Source organism: Actinia tenebrosa, unplaced genomic scaffold, assembly GCF_029948245.1.
Source record: "Actinia tenebrosa isolate PJP-AT-01 unplaced genomic scaffold, QUT_ActTen_1.0 PGA_scaffold1__47_contigs__length_23844297, whole genome shotgun sequence".
Classification (NCBI taxonomy): domain Eukaryota; kingdom Metazoa; phylum Cnidaria; class Anthozoa; order Actiniaria; family Actiniidae; genus Actinia; species Actinia tenebrosa.
Window position 1 is genome coordinate 5,726,383 of NW_028292578.1, and position 8,401 is coordinate 5,734,783.

Sequence of the window (8,401 nt, forward strand, 5' to 3'; positions counted from 1 at the left end):
AAGTCGATGCTGTTATCCAATAAATTTATCCACTGAGTAGAATTTATCCGTTAGATATAGCTATCCACCCTTCGTAAAACCGGGCCAGGTCGAAATTTTATCTTTAGAATAACATATTTTCACCGCACAACCTAGGGAATGAGATACCGAATTCATGATTTTTTGCTTCAGTGAAGTTAAATCCTTGAAGTCCTGATGGGTGGAAACCATCTTGGCTAGTTGCTAGTTGTCCGAGTTTTCCAATGAAAATACGTATTAATTATAAGTGATAAATTAGCCTAATATGTTAATAGAAGTGGTTTTACAATCTAAGATTTTGCTCGTTCACTAACCCCGAATCTCCTACCGCAGTCCGTAATGAGTCCAGGTAATGAAATTTCTCAATTACAGCAGCCAAAGGTCGTGTAATCAGTCCAGATCAGTTTGTGTTTACTGTACCAAAGATGACCATGTCGGCTGGAACGTACACCTCGGTCAAATGAAACACGTTGCTGCCAGGGAACAGTACTTGTGTGATAGCAAAGGAAGAAATGCTTCGGAAGTTGAAACTCAGACCAGACATGTATCTGTGAACTTCTGAGGTGACTGTATTCTTAGCAGACTTAAATTGAGATCCAAGCCAGAAACTATCCCATGATGATATACCAGCACTGCTTGCTGAACCCGATCCTTCCTCCTTGTACGATATCGTCTGCTGTTTGTCAATGCTGGGTGCGAAGGTTTTTATGTACGATGTAGTAAAGCTTACTGTTTTATGTCTGACAATGTCATGGCACATTATATTCCCACACTGATGATCAGGATAAGGAACGCTTACTCGTAATCCGCTGTTGACCCAATGTACTTGAATCTTTTTACCGTTGCTGATGGATTTAGCTTGAAAGGTGTTTCCAGGAATCCTAAAGGTAAATGGGATATTTTTGTACCTGTCAAAGGGTAACACCATGGATAGATCACGATATGCACTGGAATCTCCAACGACGTATAACGACTGCTGACTGGCACTTGTGGATTTTCCAGGAAGAACTGTGGTATGCACCCCGAACCCGAATTTCCTTCTAATGTCTTCCATGATGATGTCTTTGAAGATGATTCTGTTGTTGATGAACAAGGCAACTTCGTAACCTGTGGGAATAATCTGTTTTTCGATTGACAGCGGGTCGTTGAAGTCTCGTTTGGTTTGTTCATGAGCAGTGGCGCCGGGTGAATGTGTCCTGAAGAAGATGAACAAGGTACCAAAGCCGTTAGAATTGGAATTTCCAAAACCTCCCGTTGCCAGGTAGAATTTGTCAGGCACCAGACCAGGTGGAGTAAGACGATGCTCGTAAGTTACTCTTGCCAATTCAAAATATTTAGATTTCAGCTTTGTGTTGAAGAAAATTTGAATTTCATTTCTAACGGACAGTTCCACATGCTCGGACAAACCAAGGTTCAAAACATCGAAAACTCCATTGCTTAAATCAAGAATCACTCTGGAATCTTCTGACAAAGACCCACGTAGTTTTAGTAAGTTCATCGTACCAGTTACTGCAGTGTCTTTATCTACCTTTAGAGTTTCGTTGTAGTTGTCTTCGTTTCCAGTTCTCTTGCTTACTTCCCAATACTCTACTATTCCGCTGATGATTTTGATGGTGAGAGTCGCCCTGTCTTGATTGTGTGCTATAAACTGAACAATTGGTGGTCCCACTTTCAAAATCACTCTTGTTTCGATCTTCATTGATCTGCTTTCATGCGAAATTTTTCTCTCTGTAATTATTCTCTTTACAAACCCGGCATTGGTTTGATCTTCGTACTGCTTCTTCCAAAGTTCGTTAACCCGTTTAGCGTTTACTGCCATTATGGCGTCCCATTCACGAACCAATGAGCGACCATTCAAATCTTTGAGAAGGTTTTCCTTACTACCTGAAACATCGCGATAATAATAATTGAACAAACCATGACGTTTGGCTATTTTTGCAGGGTTGTAGATGACTCTCAAATAAAACTTAATCCTAAGAGTGGTAAGGACAGTCTTGAACTTGATTCCTTTATTGGTAGTTACATTCGGCACACGAAACACCCAGTCATCAAATGGAGTGATTTTTATGAACCTCTTAGTGAATTCTTCCGATGGATTTCCAATAGTCTCTCCAGTTTTGATATTATACACCGTCCTATATTCCGTTGGGAAGGTGGAATAGCTTCTTGGATTACGATTGAGGTCTCTGTCTTGAAATGATTCTCCAGACGCCGTGGCTTGAATGTAGGCGGTGTTATCTGCTGACTTTAGAATATTGTCTGCACGCACTTCCATTCTTAGGATACGAACACGCACGTACTCATGGAACGGAAGAGAACTGAGTGGAATGGAAACCTTGTATCCGTCCTTGGATAAAAAATCTTTGACAGGAACATCTGGAATGTTGTATTCAATAGGTTTATGGAGATCTTTAGGTAGGGATGGAAAGTTTTCTAACGCAGAAATAGATGACTGAATCTGGTTGACCGCTGCCTCTTGAATGGCCATGGTGTCGAAACGTTCTACCAAAGTGGCTTTTTGAAGGTAGTAGTATTGTAACGCAGCGTCCATGACTACAAACGTCTGAACAAGTTGTGAACGAACCTGGTTCTCTTTCATTTTGATGATATTGCCAAGTTCGAAGAGATCGGTAGTTTTGGCGTCGTTATCGGAGAGGTCGTTTTGAGTTAGTTTGCTCTTGAGTTCTCGAATGCGTTCACTCTGTCTTTTGGCCAAATCCCTCTCCATTTCGATCTGGATCTGTTTATACTGAATGTTGGCTATGTTTGCAGCGATGCTGATATATTTTCTACCCCTTGTCGATAACCGTTTTGCAGCACGTTGAAAATCAAGAGCTTCTCCAGCAACTTGACCGGGTAGAAATCCCCCTGGAGTTGTGTACGAGTAGACGTCGGTGTCAAAGTAGTCCCATTCCAGTTCGGTGGGGAAATTGTCTACATCAATCTGTCCACTTGGGATGTTTTCCAGAGCTCTGTTTATGGTGCCAATGTCATTTCTCATGTTAATACCAAGATCATACAACTTGCTCACCTGTTCAATGATCGTCATGACATTTTTTACTTTCTCTGCAACTCTTACAATACCTTCAAGTTTCTCATCAATATTTCCCATGGCAACCCCTCCAGTGAACAACGAGCCAACAACTTGTACAACGCTAAATACAGTTGATATTATTTGTTCTTTTTGGTACTGTTTAATTGCAGCGACTAAGGCATCTCCAGTGATTTCTACAGTTTTTTGCAACTCCAATATCTCCTTGAGCAATTGATTTGCTTCACCTTGTTCTCGGAGGATTCGGTCTTCCTCTAAATCGTGGATGGATTGACGAGTATTGGCAATGTCCTCTTGATATTTTGCATTGACCTCAGCTTGCTCCACCAGAAATGAGCCAATGCTCTTGACATTTTGGTTCAGCTCTTTCAAGGAATTCGTCATTTTCTCAATCTGCTTGCGGCGATTTATTTCGTTTGATACCTTCGTAAACGTGTTCTCGTATGTTGAAACAGCTTTCAAAAGTTCTTCGTACAGCGGTTTGTACTCTGGGAAGCTCAGTCTGGGAACGATGAGACGTGATTTGGCATATTCTGTTAACTGTGTCTTGCTTATCATCAATGCACGGCCGAGTATCATTTCAAGATCAGCTGTCAAATGAGTCGAATTATCGGCACTTTTCACGAGGGTATCTGTAATCCAGTTTAGAGTTTCGCTTGCTGTGATGAGGGACTGTTTACTGGTGCGTACAGTTAGAATGGTTTGAACACTTGCCACAGCCAACTCAAAGCCGTTTACTAAACTTCCACGGAGCCATTTTTCTTTAATTGACTTTTCTTTAGTGTCGTACGATTCAGGCACTGTTTGTCTGTCTGGATACAAAAGCTTCTGACTGTTATCTGTCTTCACTGTGTACATGTCTTGCAAGTCTGGGTCTTTCAAAGTTTCGTACACGAGTTTATTGGCGTAAGTGAGGTGTGTCCCTTGATTGGCTTGGCTCACCTTTAAGATTCCACGAAACTCTTTGGCAATAATCTTAATGATAGGATCGGATTTTCCATGGGACCCAAAAATGATCTCCGGAACATTATTGCCAGAGGATGACGCCACGAACTCTCTGCACACAAGATAAATCTTCTTAGATCCGGATAGTTTCAGCTTGGCAGTTTGGCTGATTTCCAAAACATCTGCAAAGATGAATAAATGGGTGACATATTCTGGATCTAAAACGGAAAAATCGTCTAGCCTGAAGGTCATACGGGTTATGCTGACGTAGTTTGTTGCAGTAGAGGTGACAAGATCAGGATTGAAGCTTTCGTAAAGATCTTGAACTAGGACCTCTTTGACGTGAGGAAAATTTGGTGAGCTCGCTGCCCCAAATTTTTGAAATATTGCTGCAGACAATACGGCATACCATTGTGATCTTGTAGGCGAGTTCGCTGGCAAGAGTTTATTAATAATCGGCTTAAAGAAAATCTTTAACGGAATCTTCATGACAAGAGTGTCAGTCAGGTTATACTCATTAGGTAGTAATGGGAACATGAAAATACTTTGATCGATCATGTAGACATTGTCCTTTAACTTGGGTCTGATGCTGTCCAAAGCAGAATCACCACTTGCAGCCAATATCCTTCCAGCTTCTCGACAATATCCAGTGTTTCGATGTACTAGCTGAGTGAACTGTCGAAATGAGTAACCTCTGGGACCAAAGTTATAATTGGTATTCTTGAACGGAAATTTAAGTATGTCGTGTGTTTTATCTTTGTCGTAGACGAATACCTGGTAAATCATGTCACCCATCTCGTACCCAGAAACGTAATGTGTACCATATTCTGCAAACAACTCTGTTATCTTGTCGCTGGTTGGTTTAGAAGAGAAAGCGGATGTCGTAAGTTCTGAAAAATCAGCAGAGGTAACTGTTGTGGTACTCAACTTCTTTAATAATACTTTATTCAAAAAAATGCAGATTACATATTTTGAAAAGGAAGACATTGAGGTTAGCCCTATATAAGTCCCCTAATTTAAAATAAATAAATAATTTTAAGAACTAATAATATATATATATATATATATGTACAATACTAACTTCAAAAAATGTTCATGTGTTTCTTAAGTCTTGTTTTAAATTTATTTACGTTGGGTTCATCTGTATGATTTACTACGTTATTAGGAAGATCATTCCAAGATTTGATTATTCGCACAAAAAAAGAATATTTGTAACAATTTACTCTAGCAGATTTGGTCTGTATTTTAAATTGGTGATTAGCTCTCGTTTTCGTACTTTTACAAAGTTCAAAATAGTCACTGAAATCTAGACCGTTCATCTTGTGTACAATCTTATAGCACTCAACTAGAGAGAGGAATTCCCTTCTAAGTTGCAAAGAGTTCCATTTGAGTATCTTACATCTGTCTTCATATGCCATCTCTTGTCGTTTTTGACCAAGTGCGATGCGTGACGCTCTTCGTTGTATAGATTCAATTGCATGGATATCCTTTACTAGGTGTGGTGCCCAAACTGGGCATGCATATTCCAGAATGGGACGGACCAGTGATTTATAGAGTATGGAAAAGATTTCCTTATTTCTACTACCCGTGGTACGTTTAACTAAACCAAGGACTTTATTTGCTTTATGTACAATTGCTTCTACATGTTTGGACCAACTTAGATCGCTCGACATTATAACTCCAAGGTCTTTGTAGTCATGTACGTTCTTTAATGCTGTGTCGGATATGTGATATTGTGTTCTATTCTTATCACCCTTATGAGTTATCCTCATGGCTTCACACTTTTTAGGGTTAAACTTGACTTGCCAATCCGCCGCCCAGTCTTCTAAAGAAGCAAGGTCCGACTGTAGAGCTGTTACATCCCCAACGTCGGTTAGTCGTCGATAGATCTTAGTATCATCAGCAAACAATTTGATGCTTGATGTGGCTACATTTGGAATGTCATTTACATATAACAGAAACAAGATCGGCCCCAGAATTGAACCTTGCGGGACACCCGATGTTACTGGAGACCAATCAGAAAAGGATCCACGTATTTGCACTCTTTGTTTTCTATTAGTTAGAAAATTCCTGAACCACAATAGTAATTGATCGTCAATGCCATACCTGTTAAGCTTGAAGAGTAGGCGTTCATGTGGAACGCTGTCAAACGCCTTTGACAGGTCTAAAAAGATAACATCTGTCGCTTTTGAGGTATTTCTTGATAAACACCAGTCATTATAGCTACTTAGAAGTTGGCCTACCGTTGATCTGCCTTTTAAGTATCCAAATTGATTTTGGTTTAATAGTTGATGTTCTGTCCAGAAGGCTATGACTCTTGATCGTACTATTTTCTCTGCCACTTTACAAATGATAGATGTCAACGAGATTTGACGGTAATTTTCCTTGTTGTGTTTTGGACCTTTTTTGTGGATTGGAGTTATATTTGCAATTTTCCAGTCCGATGGAAGTGTACCAGAATAAAACGACTTGTTAAACATCTTGCACAGTGATGTGGATAATTCCTTTGCACATTCTTTCAAGATACGCGGTAGTACTTGATCGGGCCCAGGGGACTTGTGAATGTTCAATTCTTTTAGATAACTTTCCACTTCATTAGCTGAACATTGAACGTTGCGTAACTTTTCAGTAACAACAAAGCCAAATTCTGGAAGGATGCATTGTTCTCGTGTAAATACAGATGAAAAGTATTCATTCATGTGTTGTGCTATGTCTTGATCACTTGTCACTTCTTGACTTCCTTCTTTCAGCAACACTAAGTCGTTGGTACCTTTTCGTTTTGATTTCATGTAGTTCCAGAATGGCTTTGAATTGTTCTCGGATTTTAATTTGTTTGCTAGATCTTTCAGATGGTTCCATTTTGCTGAATTGCATTGCTTTTTCAAAGAGTTGTTTAGATTACGGTACGCAGTCCACTGTTCCTCGTTGTTCGATTTTTTGGCTTTTTTATAGAGGTTTTTCTTTTTCCTGCACAGTTTTATTAGATCTTTGGTAATCCATGGTGCACTAATTTTCCTTTTTTGACGGTATTTTGGTATACTATCGTTGACTGCTGCAAAGTAAAGGTCTTTCCAGGTTTCCCAATTGGTGTTTATATCTTCGTCTTCCAAAATACAATCCCACGGTGTTTTATTAAACAGAGCTCTAAGATGATTCCAATCGGCTTTGCTAAATGCGTAGACTTCTTTTTTTGACACACGGTTTTGATAAGGATGGGTGTCCACTTTGAAAGTTATTGAATTGTGGTCGGAGAAGGGTTCTCCGACTTCGAGGTCTTTAATCAAATCAGCATTTGTAGTTAGTACAAGATCTAAAATATTCTTCTCGCGAGTAGGTTCATCAACTGATTGTTGTAAAAAGTTATCATGAATTATTTCTGAGAGAAGAGTGTGATGTTCAGAGGTTTTTGTAGGTTGGTTGGTAGCCCAGTCAAACTCGCTAAGATTAAAGTCACCAAGTATTAATAAATCCGTAGTTGAAATGTTAGTGAGACAATTCTGAAGGTCTTCTAAAGGTTTGAGATTGCTGTTTGGTGGTCTATAAAACACTCCAATGGTTAACTTCTTGTTGTTGTTCCCGGTAGTTATATCAATAAAGAGTATTTCTGATTGACAATTTAAATCTTCTCTTAAAGAAGTTATAATACAATTTCTCGTGGCAATCAACACTCCTCCGCCATGTCTTCCCGCATTTCCAGGACGGTCTCTTCTATAAACACTATAGTCGTTGCCGAATACTTCGGCGTCCGTTATCGAAGCGTCTAGATGGGTCTCAGTAAGGACTATGATGTCAACTTGGCTTTTGGCTAATTCTAGTTGCAATTTTGCGATTTTGTTTACGATACTCCTGGCATTCGAGTAGAATACTGATAACTTCGAGGTTTGATTTGTCACCTTATTTTTTGTGTCTACATTGTCATTATTGTTTCTGTCGTCGTGGCCAGGGTTAGGATGAATGTCTCCACAAGATAGTATACGAAGCTCCAGTTGAAAACTAGCGTCGTGGTTACTGTAGAACTTAATCTTCCAGTACCAGCTACTTCTTCCAGTAGCGTGCCAAGACGTAGAATTTTCCCACCATGTTTTCAGGCGATATTCCTAGTAGAGTAGCGTAGGTCTCTTTGGTACTTGCTTTCTTGTCCCTTAAAGTTGGTTGGAAGGTGAATGGCCCCGCATCACGATTCTCGTCCTCGAATTTCCAAATGGAGAAAAACGTTTTGATCAAATCTTTGTCATCTGGATGGTACGTCAGCTGTACGAAGTCGCTAAAATACGGATTGTTTGTTTGGACGGTTTCATGCTGGATGTTTTTGAACAGCTTGGTCTTCTTCACTGGATAAAATACTGAACCGAAATCTCCCTGAACCGGGAGGACGGGCTTCAGGCC